The sequence below is a fragment of the Eublepharis macularius genome, chromosome 6 (assembly GCF_028583425.1).
Source record: "Eublepharis macularius isolate TG4126 chromosome 6, MPM_Emac_v1.0, whole genome shotgun sequence".
NCBI lineage: Eukaryota > Metazoa > Chordata > Lepidosauria > Squamata > Eublepharidae > Eublepharis > Eublepharis macularius.
This window is the reverse complement of record NC_072795.1, coordinates 50,902,827-50,919,271: the sequence shown is the minus strand read 5'-3', so window position 1 is coordinate 50,919,271 and position 16,445 is coordinate 50,902,827. Positions and strand designations below refer to the sequence as shown.

The window sequence follows — 16,445 nt, the reverse complement described above, 5'->3', positions numbered from 1 at the left end:
GCACCCCCAGGGCCTTCATTGCTTGGCTCTGATTGGCTGGCTGAAAAAGTGTAATTTGCTTTCTGATGCCTGGTACCTGCTTCCAGTTCCTGGCTGGTAGATTCTGCAACTGGTTGCCCTCTGCTCCAGGCTGTTTTCCCTCAGCCCTTTGACAGAATCCTGCAAACTTTCAGCCTGGTTGGAATAAGACAACGCACAATGATCACACATTACATGGCAATTTAAGGTTTAAATATAGTTATGTTTGCACAAATATAAATGAATGTTTGACATTTCTATGAAGATATATGCAAGAAGATATTTCAAACCTCTACACTTTTATGAATGCTTAAAAATAGCAATACACAACACTGTTTTGTTCTAACCTGTTTTGTGCTATAGGGTGGATCAAAGTCATGGTTAGTAGTGAGACAAGTCTAGTAATCAGAGTCGCCAGCATGCCGCTGGGGTTGGGGAGCTCTGAGATGAAGGACCCTCTATATTGAATGCTGTCCAATTACCCCTACACTCTAGCCTCTACTTTCCTTCTGTTTAAATCCCAGCCACTACAATATCCATAAAAAAGAAGAAACAAGCTTTTATTTACTGGATGGTAGCATGTAGCGTTGTTTTCCCTAAAGGGCTTTTATTTGGGGCCCTAAGAACGTGGTACTTGAATTGGTTGAACCTGAGCCTAAGTTAATACACACACACAAAAAGATGAGGTAGAAAAAAGCTTCCTCCTAGATAGGGCTTCCCAGTATTTAAGGTTCTTTTTGTAACCTCTTTAATACAGCTAACAGGTGAGATGGCTTCTACTCAGTACCAGGTCACTCTGATAAACTTTCAGAGAACCTGGCCACATAACCAGTACCAGAACAGTTAGATTTGCATGGTCCTTGTTTACGTCAATAAAACAAGATTCTTACTCTGTCCTGAACACAAAATTCTAATTAAAAGTCCAAAATAAAAGCTTAACTCAGCATATGGTCTTATCTAGAGCCACCAAATGACCTATATGAGGTGAAGGAGTGTCAGTCCTTAGCAAGTAAATCCCCAAGTTCTCCACAGCAATCACACAGTTGGTTTGGTCGAAGTAACTTTTATTAGCTATCTATCAGGTTCAAGGTGCTCCAACAGTGGAACTGGCAGAAGTGACATATTAACAGAAAGCAAGGCTAGTTGTAGGTTAAGGTCCCACCCACAGGTTAGTAGCCCGTTGGAATTCTGGTGTGAACACCAGAGACAAAAAGCATCAGAGTTTAGACTATGATAAGCAATAATAGCAATTGGGAATGAAATCATCCTTGTTTTCAGGGAAGATACATTTCAGACAGGCTACATCTGGTCTCAAGGCCGTGAGCTGCAGAAATGAAAGTGTTTAACTTCAAAGCAGAGATAACACACTGAACTTCCAAATAACAAGCACTGAATGGTACTCAGAACTCTGCCTAGTGTCAGAGGATCACTAGGTTGTATATAACATACTTATGGCATGTACTGCAAGCACGCATACATGACAAGAAGTATCAGTTTTCCTTATTTAGAGAGAGCTGGCTCACTCCCTCTCATTCAGTGTACATCTAGGCCTCTGATTGGCTGACCAGTCTCTGAGGCTTTCTTCAGGACAGATTCACCAGGATTAGTTCAGAGCCCTGGAGACAGGGGGAACTTTGGGGGTGATTGCCACACCTCCTCTTGCAATGTAGATTTCTCCTGATAAGCGGCACTAAGGTTGCCAGTAGGCTTTCCAGTTGCCCGCCAGTGGTGGGTAATCTCCCATGGGTTTGTCTGGTTGCCCCAGTGATCACCCGCCACCGGTAGGAAACCTGGAAAAGCTCACACCAGGCGTGCTTCCAGTGGGGCATGATGACATCACTTACTGAACTGACGTAATCTCACAGGTCGTGTGTTCCTGCGCTTCGCTAGGGCCAATTTTGGCCCCAAATGAGCAAGACGTAGCCCCATGCAAAGCTTGGAAACATGTCCATGGCCAGCGTGAGGACCTCATTTCCCAGAAGTGATGTCATTATGCCTTTCCAGGAGTGTGCATGCATGAGAACTCTACTCAGGGTAAGTCCTGGTCTCCCCCTCCCACCAGGACAGTATAGGGACCTGGGAACCCTAGTTGTCAGGAGGGCCAGGGGCCGAAGTGGGGTCTGGGGGGGTGGAGGACAGCGGGGTCCCTAACTATCTGTGTGCACACTTTCCCATGTTCCCTCTTTGCAGAGGAATTTTGGTGCACGCTGAAACAAAGGTGAGTGAAAATCACCCCTTTGGAGGCAGTTTTCACTCAGTTCATCTTCAGCTAGCGCATGTACGTACGCACTGTGACACCTTCCTTCAGCCCATTGGAAAATGAGCTCAACAAAGGAGGAAGAGCAACTCCTCCCTCCTCCATTGTGCTCATTTTCCAACATGAGGAAGGAAGGAGTCATGGTGCACGTGTGTGCACTGAAGACTAGCTGAGTGAAAACTGCCTCCAAAGGGATGGTTTTCATTCTCCTCTGTTTCAATGTACACCAGGATTCCTCTGCGAAGGGGGAGCGTGGAAGCACATGAATGCACTTCTCCCCATCCCTGTGCTTATCCCCCACCAGCCAGATGAGTAAGGGTGGTGGGGCAGCAGGTGGGGGCAGGGGGTTCCCCGCCCTGGACAGGCCATTTTCCCACCCCGGGCAGGGGGATGGCAAGCTTAAGAGGCACTGGGAGCCCAAAATACAAAACCTTGGGAACCAGGAACCAGCATCTCACCTCCTGCACCACCTCACCCATAAGTCAGCTAAACAACCTAGGCCTTGCACAAAGGCAAGCAGGTCATATTCCTATAATGTTTATGTGGATAAACCATGTAACAATGAGGATAGTGGCTATGATAATAAAAATTAAACCTGATCAGTCCTTAGTAAAAACAGCAACAACCACCCCAAAATAAGTCTTAATACAGTTCTAGTAAAAGGCTCTTCTTCAGGAGAATAATGATTGACAAAAAAAAAAAAACCCTCTGCAAGTACGTGAATTCTACAAACCCCTAAATGCTATGATACAAAACGTACGGTGCAATACTTTCAAAGTCCAGACCTTTCTTTCCTTTGTTTTTATTTCAGACTGCATTCTAAATATAAATCTATGGCAGATTATAATAAATATAAAATCATTATCAATTACAAGTTATGACACAAAGGCACAGTTCAGACATCAAGCTCAACAATTGCTAAGCGCCTGCGGACTCACACAATCTTTTCCCTCACGTTCATATACTCCTTCCTTCTTCCTATTCTAATTATTAACACCTAGGGTTGAATGTGACATCTGAACAAGCATAACCATAGTTACTGCTAATCATAGTTTGCTTTCAAACCAGACACTGAAACCAGACTCTGGTTTGAAAGCAAACAGCGTGAGAGCAAAACACAGCTGCAACTATGGCTACGCAAGTTCACCAATAAGAAAACAGAAGGGGAATTCACAATGGCAACAGGTTTGTGATTACAAGGATAAGCCTTGGAACACACATACTCTGGGATTTTGCCGTCATTGAGCATCCCTTTCAAGTCAAGGAGAAGTAGAAACTAGCCATTGTATTTCACACACAGCTTTTTTTTGTATTTTACTTCAAATGAAAAACTGAGTAGCTTAAGGACCCGAAGTCCCCTAACATTTACTTCATAATCACTAACATAGACTAACACATATTATGTAGATATTTAAAGGTAAAGCACATTGATGTATAGATTGACATCCAACATTTTTACATTACAAAGTACTCCAGTGACTGTCAATAACATAGGGAATAACAGAGGAAATAAAGTGAATTGTGGATTAATAAATGGATTGTGGATTTTACCATCCTCCAGGTAAACAGTTCAGTATTTGGAATATCTCGAAGTTCAACTTTCCTTTTAGAACTCTTTCAATATTTTTTGCAGGCTGGTAAATATATTTTTCCAGCACAAACACTAATTTATATCATTAGCTGGTAGTTCATGGACACAGCATCTAAAACTCAAGCATGACTGTATCTTAAGAACTCCAAATGCCTGAGAAATTAGCACTAGCTATTTGTAAGGAGCCAGCTTTCTTCCATATAGCAACTTCTTAAATATTATCATGACATAATGAAAAGCCGTGATTTAAAAGCATACTGTGTGGCAGCAAACTACAGTTAGCTACCATGTTTCTGCCAGTTCAGATTTCACATTAAACCACAAACGTTGTTCGCGCTGCAGTCAGAGCCACAATAACCATTTCTCATGCCACTTTCTCAGAAGTGAGGCTGAGTAGCGGGTTGCTCAGAGAATTGCTTGGATGGTGTCCTCTATATTGTCTCATCCACTCTAAGTTTAAGAGTAGGGGGCTCTCAGGCAGAGCCTCTGGCCACCTCATTACTTACCCTGGGTCATGGAGGGTTGAGCTGGAGGTTGTGTAGGGTGCCCGAGGAGTTGATTGAGCCCGGCAAGGGGGCTCAGCCACTGTGCGGGTGCAAGTGGATTGGTTCCCATGGTAGTTGGCACCCTATGCTCCACCAGGCCATTTGGGTGGGGTTGGACACAGGGGAAGGTTGATTTTTTAGCACACAATGGGCACCTATGGGCTAAGTCATTGTTTTCTTTGTGTAACTTTCTGCCACTGCTGGGGGCATTCCCAAGCACCAAAACGGCCTCGGGAGCTGACTAAATTGTGCCCCACCCCCTGGCCCGCCAGCACAGGGACTTATGCCATGGTTACGCCTGCGCTCAGCTGTCACAGCCCCCAGTGATCCTTCTCAGGCAAAGGGCTCAGGTAGAGCAGCACCAGGCTGCAGCACCAGCATAGGGAGGGCTACGCCTAGGGAGGGCCAGCATAAGTCTGGGATAAGCCAGCGGAACTCCTGGTCGACTTCCAGAGTGCTTCTGCCACCCCCAGATTGCACTATGTGCTACTCAAAGCAAGAGACTAACTGAGATGATTTGCCATTTCCAGTCTCTGCATACTGCCCATGGTCTTCTTTGGTAGTCTCCTATCCAAGTACTAACTAGTGTTAACCTTACTTAGCTTCTGAGATCTGATGAGATCAGGCTAGTTTGGGCCATCCAGCTCTGGGCAGACAAACTGTACATGTTTTTATGTCCCTAATTGGGGAAAAGGTTATACAATTATCAAAGCTTTTGTATAACTACTAATTTGTTTAGGAGATTTGTATGCTGCCTCTCCAGACCTATTCAGGGTATCTCACAATATAACACCACTAATTAATACAATAAAAATAAATCAGAATGCTGGCCTACAGTTACAATTTTGATTCCAGTTATACACACTTAAAGCCAACTGCTTTTGATAAAGATGAAAACTATATAATATTAGGATAAATTATCTTTTTTAAATACAAGGGATTTTAAAATAATGTCTTTCTGAATATGAGACTATATTCACATATTATACCAGCACATTAAAAAAACATGGACATCATTAGCATTATTAAACTAATGAATGTCTTTTACAGTTTTATTATTCTGAATATACACAGTAATTCTCATATTCCAGCTTATAATGATCTTTAACTGTAACAATTATCTTGTAAGGGGTGACCAGAAAAAAGCCCACAGGAAAAAAACCCACAAAACCCTCACAGTCATCAATGCTCACAAGAAAAAAGCCCAAACGGAAAAAAGCCCATACAGAAAGAAACCCACACATAAAAAAACCCACATGGAAAGAAGCCCACATGGAAATAATATTTTTTATTAATTACACCATTTTAAATTGAATTACAGAGCTTTTGGGATATAAGCTGTTGGGTGCAGCAACATTAAAATAAGTTGATTTCCTATCTCGATTTCCCTTTACTTGCATTTTAACAAATATATTATGGTGTACCCAGTGACCACGACAAAAGACAACTTAACCCTAATAATAAAAGCAACAATTATTTAACAACAGCAATAATAATAACTCAGATACAATTTTTCATTGCAAATTAGCCAATCTCCTTATGTAATAAAGTTTATCTTCCACCTGCTCATACTGCTGCACAGAAGTGGCAACCATGTCATGTAGTGCCTCATATTTTCTCTTTTTCTCCTCTAAGCGACCTGCCAGTGCATTAGCCAGGGTTAGTTGGTGCCAAGCCAGGTCCCACTGCAGTCCATCAAATACAGACCACACACTGGGATGACTGCAGTGGAATAGGGAATTAAGAGCACTGAGAAATCCCTCACAACAGTTTGTAGTTTTTGGCGACCGTTCCAGGGCTGCATCATGATGATTCTACATTCTTATAGGAAACTGAGGATCTCTACCTGCTGCACCCTCAATATATGTCGGAAAGAAGTACGTGAGCACCTCATTGTAGCTGTTTTCATCTGGAAATGTGGCAGCAAGCTCATCAAAACCGTTCTCACATTGGAGGCACTAAGTATGTGTAGTATATAGTAATGGGGCTTAACAGTTGCAATTTTATTGTTATGTGAATATTGAAAAAGATTAAGTTTTTGAGCACTCTGTATTCTAAGAACTCTTGTAGCGATAAGTTGCAAAATCTTCTTGACCTTATTAACTTTTCCCTTCCCCCCTTCTTTCTTTTTGTATCCCTGTTTTTTACTTTGATAAGATAAAATAAAAAATATATATTTGAAAAAAAACCCGTTCTCACATCAAGGCTAATGCAGCAAGAGAGTTCAGTGTAATTTTAATGTTCGTATTAATTTCATATTCAGTCCAAGCCAATACTGTTGATTTTCCTAATGAGACTCTGACACAGGTGAAAATAACACCCTTTGACTTCAGCGTGTGGAAAGCCAATCCTCACTGCATTCATACAAGCCTTCTCAAAATCGGCAAAAACCTTTTGAGGTGCCAGATCTGGAATCAATAGTTTCATTATTTCAAACATTCTATTATGCTTTTGCAGCCGTGACTAATTGGTTGAGGCAGAGTCGGCTGAAACTGAACCTGACGAAGATGGAGGTCCTGTACTTGAGCCACAGGGGATTAGGTTCGGGACTCTGGCTCCCGGCCCTCGATGGGGCACCGTTAGTGCCAGATCCAAGGGTTAAGAGCCTGGGGGTGATCTTGGATGCCTCCCTGAAAATGGAGGCACAGGTCACAGCGGTTGTCAGGTCCTCTTTTTTCCATCTGCGGCAGACCAGGCAACTTGTCCCTTACCTGTCAACCCATGACTTAACTACAGTGATCCAAGCAACGGTCATCTCTAGGCTAGATTACTGTAACTCACTCTACGCGGGGCTGCCTTTGAGCCTGACCCGGAGGTTAAAGCTGGTACAAAATGCAGCGGCGTGTGTTATTATGAGAGTGCCAAATAAGGTGCATATAACACCGTTCTTACACGAGTTGCATTGGTTGCCAGTGGAGTACCAGATCAGATTCAAGGTTCTGCTATTGACCTATAAGGCCCTGTGCAGACTGGGACCAGCTTATCTACGGGACCGTCTCTCCCCATATATTCCCCAGAGGACACTCCGATCATGGGACAAACAGCTGTTGGTGGTCCCTGGCCCCAAGGAGGCCAGCCTAGCCTTGACTTGAGCTAGGACCTTTTTGGTCCTGGCTCCCACCTGGTGGAACGCTTTGTCTGCTGAAATCAGGCCTGCAAGACAGAGTTGTTCTGCCAGGTGTATGGCTGAGGCTGGGCCTCCGCCAGCCTGGAAAAAGGGGTGTATAAATCTTAACCCTCCCTGTAAAGGCTGTCCACCATCCTGTTTTAAATGTGTTGTTTTTAACGTACATGAATTTTTAATTGTATTTTTAATATGTTGTTATCTGCCCTGAGCCCGCTTGCGGGGAGGGCAGAATACAAATCTAAAATAAATAAATTTAAATAAAATATAGGTGTCTGTGTTCTTTTTTGGAAGTAAAATGTAAATACATGGTGGATATGAATTACCCACCTTGGCATGCCATGTGTACAGTTGGTAAAACATATTTGGCACTTCATCAAAGGTGCCATCTCCATAGATGATGTCTTTGTTTAATTCAAGCATCTCTATCACCTAAAACCAGAATTCTGGATTTTCCACACTGGAATCGTGAAGTATCAGTTGCCTATACCTTTCAGGAATGTCAAAATTTATGGTTTTGGGGTTAGGCAAATTTCTGCCTGTTCTGTGATAGCGAAGACTTCTTTCAAGGGATGATTGTCTGGGCATATGGGCTAAAATATCATTATTTAACCCTAACAACACATTTCCCATCACATTGCGAGGAGTAACACTTCCTGCTCTCATGTCTTGCCTCATTTTGCTTCTGGCAGCGTTAGCTGCTGCTTTTTGAGGACAGGAGTCGTGACAATGTTCTGTTGGTTCCTGAATTATGTTGCCATCTTTTGTTTTTATAATCGAATGGCACTTTATAGAGCAATTCTGTCTGCATCTCCAAGTCACCACTCCATGGATAGTGCGAAAAGCGAGATATTCAAACCTCAAATAAATCATAACTTCATTGTTCTTCTGGCTTCCGGGAAACTCCATTGTTTCCACTATGAGAAAAAAAATAAAGCTATAAGGTAACCCAGAAGTTGGACATAAGGGCAAGTTCAATGTTTAGGGCCTCTTTCTTTAAGCCCTCCTCCCACTCACACATACTTTGGCTTAAGTCACGTAACTGTTTATTACAACCAGGAGAATACAATTTGGCACACAGGGGTATGACACTCCCCACCCCCAAACTCTTGTCATTTCTCAGATTACAGAAATACAGGGGAAAGGGACCCTGTTGCAGCCTGCATGATCTCCACAGCTTGTCTTACCAGATCATCCATCTGACCCATTAGGTCAGATGGATTAGCCTTGTCATGTTCTCACACAAAGTTTTAAAAGCAGGATCAGAACTGGTAATTTCCATTTTCTGTTTCTTACAGGGTGGTATGTAACCAGCCCCCCTCTGTTTCCATTTACAACCAGTTTGGTGTGTGTTCTTTTGGATTTACCGTGTGGGTTGGGTGGGTTTGACGATCCTGGTCTACACATCTGTTGCTAGGGTTGCTGCGCCACGGCTTTGCAGACAGATTTACAGGCGGAGGAGGTGGGCTTTTCAGATTGGTGGTCCAAACTGGGGCCTTGCGGTAGCCGGCTCTGGTTTAAGGTTCTTTGCAGAGAGCTGTGCTCTGTTAGGAGAGAAAAATGAAACTGAATTCCTTAGAAATGTAATTGTTAACACATAACACCCACACAAAACTGTGAAAACACCACAACCCCCCCCCCCCAAATTCAAGTATTTATACCTGTCTAAGGATGTTTGTGTCTCATGGCTTCCCATAAGCTTTGAAGAGTTGCCTTTCCTCCTTTAGATTTGTGGCCCTGGGGCTTGGGAGTATCCAGTTTATTACCACCATTTTGGGTGCTGCTACCCCAACCTAAATAGGAAGACAGCCATCAGCAAGAACTGCTTTTCTTTAAAAAAAATAGGTAGACAGTTTAAAAATAAAAACCTACCATCCATAAACAAATAGTGAAATCACAATCTGTTTTTAAAATAATGACAGCATTGGCTGACACTGAGTTCAGAAAAGTAAATTCCTCCACAAAAATGTGATCTGTAGCAAATTCATCAGCTATTTTCTTAATGGAAGCATGGCCTGAAAAAAGGCAAAAAAAGATAAAAAAATATTGGCCCTGGGATTATACTGTTTTCTTTTCAAAATCACTCCCATCCACCAAAATAAACCACAGACATATGATCACATACTTCATTGGCTAAGGAATTATTGCAGCAAAGACATAATATTAAGCAAACCATGTGGAGCACATGGTGTTAACACATTACTCAAAAGAAGTACAAAAAAGATACCTGGCTGCTTTGAAGATCTTTCTGCAGACATACTGTTTTTTAGTTTTCCCCCAACCCTAAAATGAGAAACAGAATTTGAAAAACCACAGTTTACTAAATTAAATCCATGCTACTTCAAAATTGAGTTCTTCCCAGTATCTAATTTTTGCCCCTCACCGAGAGGAAAATGTGTGAACTTACCTACATGAAGAGTCTTGCTTTCTTCAGCACCTGGATAATAAAAGTCCTAAGCCACACCAAGCTAATCTTTTTACATCTCTGGTCTCAGTGTTCAACTAAAAGATAAGCCCCTCCCAACTGTGGAGACTCGTCTGACCCAGCAGGGTTCTTCTTACGTTAATCACGTTACCCAGTCCTCTCAGCTGCTGCCACCATCTCCTGGTCTTTCTTGAATAGTAGAAGTAGTTAAGGCCTCATAAATCTATGAAGCTAAGCAGGGCTAACTCTAGCAAGTATTTGGAAGGGAGAAATCAATAAACATAGCTGTAATTAATAAAAAATGTTATTTGTAATTGTAATTCATAAAAAATGGTATCATTCAATGTGGGCTTCTTTCCATGTGGTCTTTTTTCTTGTGAGCATATGACTGGGGGGGGGGTTGTGGGCTTTTTCATGGAACTCATAAGGTTGGGCCTTATACACTTTGAGCACAGCAATGTTCACAGAACAAAATGTTACTATCTCCCTTCTTCTTGCTGCCAGGTTTTGTGTTTCTCAAAATACTGTACCTGGGGATTGGACGGTTGGTAGACTGTCAGTATTTGGGGAGCGGCCATAAGTGGTCTGCAGTGGGAAAGAGGAACTGGTATTAATTTTGTATAAGTAAGGGTGCTGGGCCCAGTCTGGAAATGAGTGGGAGATTGGGGGGGGGGGCAGCCAGCAGCAACAGCATGAATCACTTCTGGGAAAAGTGACATCACACCCTTCTAGTAATCACTGGAAACTCTATGGCAGTTCCTACAGAGGCGTGATATCACTTCTGGGTTTTCCCCAGAAGTGATGTTGCAACATCAGCCCTGCGGCATTTTTCAAAAAATTTTCCAAGTAGCAGGAAAGAAGAGGTGAGGGATTGGCAACCTTATGTATGTGGACAAAGACCTAATACTGTTTATTTTTTAAAAGGTGCTTGTTTAGACTAACCATTTCTCAATAGAAATATATTACCAAACTAAATGTATTGTTAGTTATAAAAGCAAGTGAATTAATTTTATCAGACTATTCAACTGTTTTCATGTTTATGTCAAGTGCATCCTGACAAAATCAGTAGTAAAATGAACTTAACTATGCCATTTGCTGGATTAAAAAAAATATGCCTTCCAATTCACAAATTTAATTGTATATTATGACATAATCTTGGTTGTGTTTGTTTAATCTTCTCATCAAAAAGCCCTCACAATTCTCCAAACATAAGAAAAAATAGAGCTAAATTAACCACTCTATACTGAGAACTCAACGGACTAGGACCAATCCAAATTGGAGTGGGTTCACAGTGGTATAATTAGTCAAGGCGTTTTTACTGTCCATCTAATCTTGTTCTCTGAAACTGCTACTTTATTTCAAGAGAATTGGCCAGGCTTCCAGAGCAACTAAATTTAAGAAAATGTAAGGTCCAGCATGGGATTTCCCATATTCTCCCTGAACCAGGTCTTCCTATACCAGGATGTATCTGTACCAAATACATTTTTTCCTCTGTCATATTCTTTTTAAAAATACTTTATTGTTTTATTAATAAGAGTAAAAGCCCAATAAAAAGGGCAGAGAAAAAAGGGGAAAAAATAGAAAAAGAGAAAGAACAAAAATTAAAGAAAAAACAAAAATAATACATATTTCATTTTCTATTCTCGACAACATCTATTATATCTTTACAAACAAAACAGTCATAGTTCTGACACCTTCAGAATTTACCTTTTCATGAATGCCTCCCCTTCTATTTATTTTCCCCAAATTTATCTTCAAATCCACAGATCATCAGTTCATTTTTTTTGTCTCATGCAGAAAGTCAATAAGGGGTTTCCATTTAACCATAAAAGTAGACAAAGTTTTATCTCTGATCAAAGCTTTAAGTTTAGCCATCTCTGCTAACTCCATCATTTTCACAATCCAGTCATCCATTGAAGGCAATGTTGTACTGTTCCATTTTTGTGCATGTGTTTTTCTGTCATATTAAACAAGTCTAATGTTGCCTCTAAGTTATAATGAAGTTTCCCCCTGTCTTGTCCCTTTAATAGAGGATTAATGGTATATTGTTTATCAGGTGATATTAATTTCAGTGCACCAAAAAGCTTCAACCATTTCCACATATTAAGCCTCTGTTACAAGGACAGGGCATTTTTCTCCACACCTGTTGGCAAACCAAAATTCAGTGGGTTAGGCACTACTTGAAGAAGTAAGAACATTTGTTGGTTGTAAAGATAAGGCTTTTACTGCAGTTGGTCCAAAGCTCTGGAATACCTTCCTGAATAAAGTGTAGAGTTGCTTCTTCCTCATCTTCTTCAGATGGCACACAAAATGTTTTGTGCATGTACGAATGTTTTCCGGAAGGGGCATAGCCCAGGAAAACTTGAAAACATTCACACAACCCCTTAGTTCCCTCCCCTACAGAAACTGAGCCCATGTACATTGCTTCCTTCTTTTCCCTTCCTTTCAAGCTCCTTTGATCCAAATTATCTTGAGCAGTGGATACAGAGTCTTTATTTCGTTAAGGAAAATATGAAGGATACTTGGCAAAAGCCAGCATGATTCTTGGGTTTCTATCCACCAGCAAATAAGGGACTATATTGTCTTTTGGTACAATAAGGGGTGTTTTATTTAAGATAGGAGTAATCCACAGTTCACGATAAGAATTATAATGAGGGCATTCCGGTATTATATGGTGCAAAGAATCAACCTTTTTCCATGTCGCATTTGCAAAGTCTATCTGAACAGGGTATATTACGATATCTCCCATGTAAAACTGCTGAAGGAGCAGCATTCAGACATGTGAGCATAAATGCTCTGCAATAGCAAGGAACTTAAAAGTTTAATGTAATCTGGGTTTCTTGGAGATGGAAGAATGCCAAAGAAATGGGTTGAGCATACTCTCTGAGCACATACAACAGCTAGAGTAATCTAGATCTTTTATTCATTTCTTGACGAGAGCCAGTTTGGTGTAGTGGTTAAGAGCATGGGACTCTAATGTGGAGAACCAGGTTTGATTCCCCACTCCTCCACTTGAAGCCAGCTGGGTGACCTTGAGTCAGTCACAGCTTCTAGCTCTCTCAGCCCCACCCACCTCACAGGGTGTTTTGTTGTGGGGATAATAACAACATACTTTGTAAACCACTCTGAGTGGGCATTAATCTATCCTGAAGGGCGGTATATAAATTGAATGTTATTATTATTATTATGGTTGATAATGATTCGCTCTTCCCAAGTCTCTGTATATTATTCTTTACTAACCCAAGGCAAAATACATTCTTATCTATTTCTTGCATTTAATGGAAGTGGTATTGGTCTTGATTTAGCTCACAAAGCAGACCATGTTCTTTGTGGAGAAGACCTTTAGCCTGTGTCTGAAAGCATGAAGCCATGCTTTGGCTTCAATAGAGCCCTGACCCAGTTCTAATCATAAAGCTATCCCAGCTATACATTTTGAAGTTCCTGTGATGTGTCGCAGAAAACAGCGAAGCAGATAATCTAAATTCTTGTTTACTTAGAGAATCTATACTGAAACTCCATTAAGAAGTTGTGGAATGATTTGCATATTAAATACATGGAGACCTCCTGGGATGTATTTGCCTCCCTTGAAAAAAAAGAAGTGTTCAGTCGCTGATACCAAAGGTTTAACTTTGTTTGTTATAAATTTAAAATGAAATTGCCAGTTAAGGTGGGAGTGTACACTTCATTGGAATGAATACATACTCTACTCCAGTTTTTCCCCACTTCCATCTTCTCTTTCTTCTTTTTAGATTGTAGCCTCCTTGGGGCATAGACTTGCCTTCTCATGCTCTGTAAAGAATCATGCACATTGGGGATTCGGTTTCGTTTTCCCAGCCATGTCGGACGCTCCTCTCCGCAGGTCTGGGAGGAAGCGCCCGAGCAGCCTGACCGGGTGGTTGACCTGCGAGGGTTAACCCCCAGGACTCCCAGTGAGGGGGTCAGGGTCCGGAGTGCCGCGGGAAGAGCCCCCTGAAGTCGATGCAGGGGGTAAATTGCCCGTTTGCTCCTACGGAGGCCGGCAGACTTGCGCAGCACATCGCGTGCTGCCAAGCCATGGAGAACGGAGGAGAACAACGGGCAACCCTGATATGGAACCAGAGGAGAACAACAAGACCAGGGAATCACAACTATGTATAAATTTTTGTTAATCAATTTTTGAAGTGCAAAAGTGCCAATGTGAATAAATACAACAAAATAGTTACAATACAGATACAAAATACAAAATTACAGAGTCCATCCATGTATATCACATAAAATCCTGAATAAATATTCAAAGTCCGTAGAGCTCTTTCAACACATTTAAAGTGCAAGATGCCAGCAGTAATAGAAAAGCCAGTAGGTAGGGAGTAGTGCAAGATGTTATTTCTTTCACAGTCCAACAACTTGAATTAATACATCAAAAATCGCCAACGGGAGTATGCAGGCAATTTTTCATTAACCCGTTTTGTGAGTGAAAACTCACTTCATCCTGGGCATAAAACAGTTCGGACCGGACAAACAAATACTCATACACCATTCCATATTAAACAGTACTCAAAATCATACTCATAGGATGATTTTGAGTACTGTTTAATATGGAATGGTGTATGAGTATTTGTTTGTTACAATATATTTTTATGCTTGCAGTGTGTCCGGTCCGAACTGTTTTATGCCCAGGATGAAGTGAGTTTTCACTCACGAAACGGGTTAATGAAAAATTGCCTGCATACTTCCGTCGGCGATTTTTTAAAAAAAATTTTTTTTATTGGATTAGAAATCACTATAATATCCATTACAATCAATTTCCTTTAAATATTCCAATTCTAACCCCCTCCCTTTCCCCCCTTTTTGTTGACTTCCAACAGTTTTCCAACACCTTATCCATTTTTCCCCCTACTCATTTCAAACTTATTTTATTCTATTAAACATATACGTTCACTCTCTTCTAAGCTTCTCTATTATAACACAGTGCTATCTCTATTCCCTTTCCCACTTAACTTATCAACTAAATATTACATTCCTGGCATATATTCTTTAATAATAACAATCATTTGTCTAATTTTTGTACTCTATATTCTATCTTATTCATTCTTGTCTCGTCAGTATGGGACAAACAATTTGTCCCTTATTCTACATAACTTTAGGTACTTCTATAAGCATTGTATACATTCGCTATAAGTCAATCAATTTAACTTGTACTCTATATGTTACTCTTTACTTCCTTCTGTCTTATATTCATTCTATTTTAGTTATATAATTTCTCCATTATACAATTATATGCCAGAAATAAAATTAGTTTCTATCCTTATAATTCTTATAATAACACCTCTATTTACTTAATACTATATATAGTAGTCAGATAAAATATTTGCTTAGAATTTCTCATTTAACTCTCCTCCCCTCGGAAAAGTCACTTCCCTCTTCTTTTGTTGTATTTCAGTAATTTTCAAACTGCCACAGTTCTCCTCCCACCTCCCATTTTTTCACCAAATATTGCTTCAACTTTTCCCAATCCATGTTGAACTGTCCTGGATCAAGGTCTCTCAGTTTCCTTGTCATTTTGTCCATTTCCACCATGTACAGCAATTTATAAATACAGTCCTCGATAGTTGGCACTTCTTGTACTTTCCACTTTTGTGCATACAAAAGTCTAGCCGCAGCTGTCATATAAAATAACAATGTCCTGTGTTGTGCTGGAATATCCTCCATTCCCAAGTTCAGTAGCAGGAGTTCTGGGTTCTTATTAACTTGAAATTGTAAAATCTCACTTATCACTCTTATTATTTCCCCCCAGTACTGCCTAGCTACCTCACAGGTCCAGCACATGTGGTACAAAGATCCTTCATGCTTTTTACATTTCCAGCATTTATTAGACATGTTCAAATTCCCTAGCACAATTTTCTTTGGTGTCAAATACCAACGATAAATCATTTTGTAGACGTTCTCTTTAATATTAGTGCATGTCGTGATCTTCAATGTATTTTTCCACAAGTATTCCCACGCCTCCATTGTTATTTCTTTATTAAAGTTTATAGCCCACTTCACCATTTGCACTTTAACTGTCTCATCTTCTGTATACCATTTTAACAACACTTTATAAGTCTTAGAGATTTCCTTTTTATCCTCTTGTAGAATTACCTCCTCTAATTCCGAATTCTCCATTCTTACCCCTCCTTTCACACAGTCCGAGTTATAAAGATCTCTAATCTGTCTATATTGAAACCAGTCGTAACTTGGAGACAACTCATCTTTCGTCTTTATTCTTAGTTTAGAAAATTCTATTCATGTTATCTCCTTATACATTAAACACTGTTGTTCATTATCGACAGTTCTCGGATCTATTACTTCATAAGGAACCACCCAGGAGGGAATTCCTTCCTGTAGGTAATCTCTATACTTCTTCCAAATTGTGAAGAGGCTTCTCCGAATGTAATGGTGTAAAAACATAGAGTCTGCTTTTACTTTGTCATACCACAGATATGCATGCCATCCAAATATTTTGTTAT

At 40.6% G+C, this 16,445-nt stretch overlaps 1 protein-coding gene across 7 annotated transcripts in view; it reads right to left on the bottom strand.

Annotated features, from left to right (window-relative positions):
• Nucleotides 1–16,445, bottom strand: part of RBP1 (retinol binding protein 1) — a 139,551-nt gene that overhangs the window by 101,678 nt on the left and 21,428 nt on the right. The window contains exon 2 of one of the 7 annotated variants that reach the window (XM_054984225.1): nt 77–174. The exons of 5 other annotated variants lie outside the window; for them this stretch is intronic. The gene's annotated coding sequence lies outside the window, so the exon portion shown is untranslated. Of the gene's footprint in view, nt 1–76; nt 175–8,902; nt 8,988–16,445 lie in introns of those variants that run through there. One more of the 7 variants, XM_054984226.1, reaches the window with a different exon arrangement.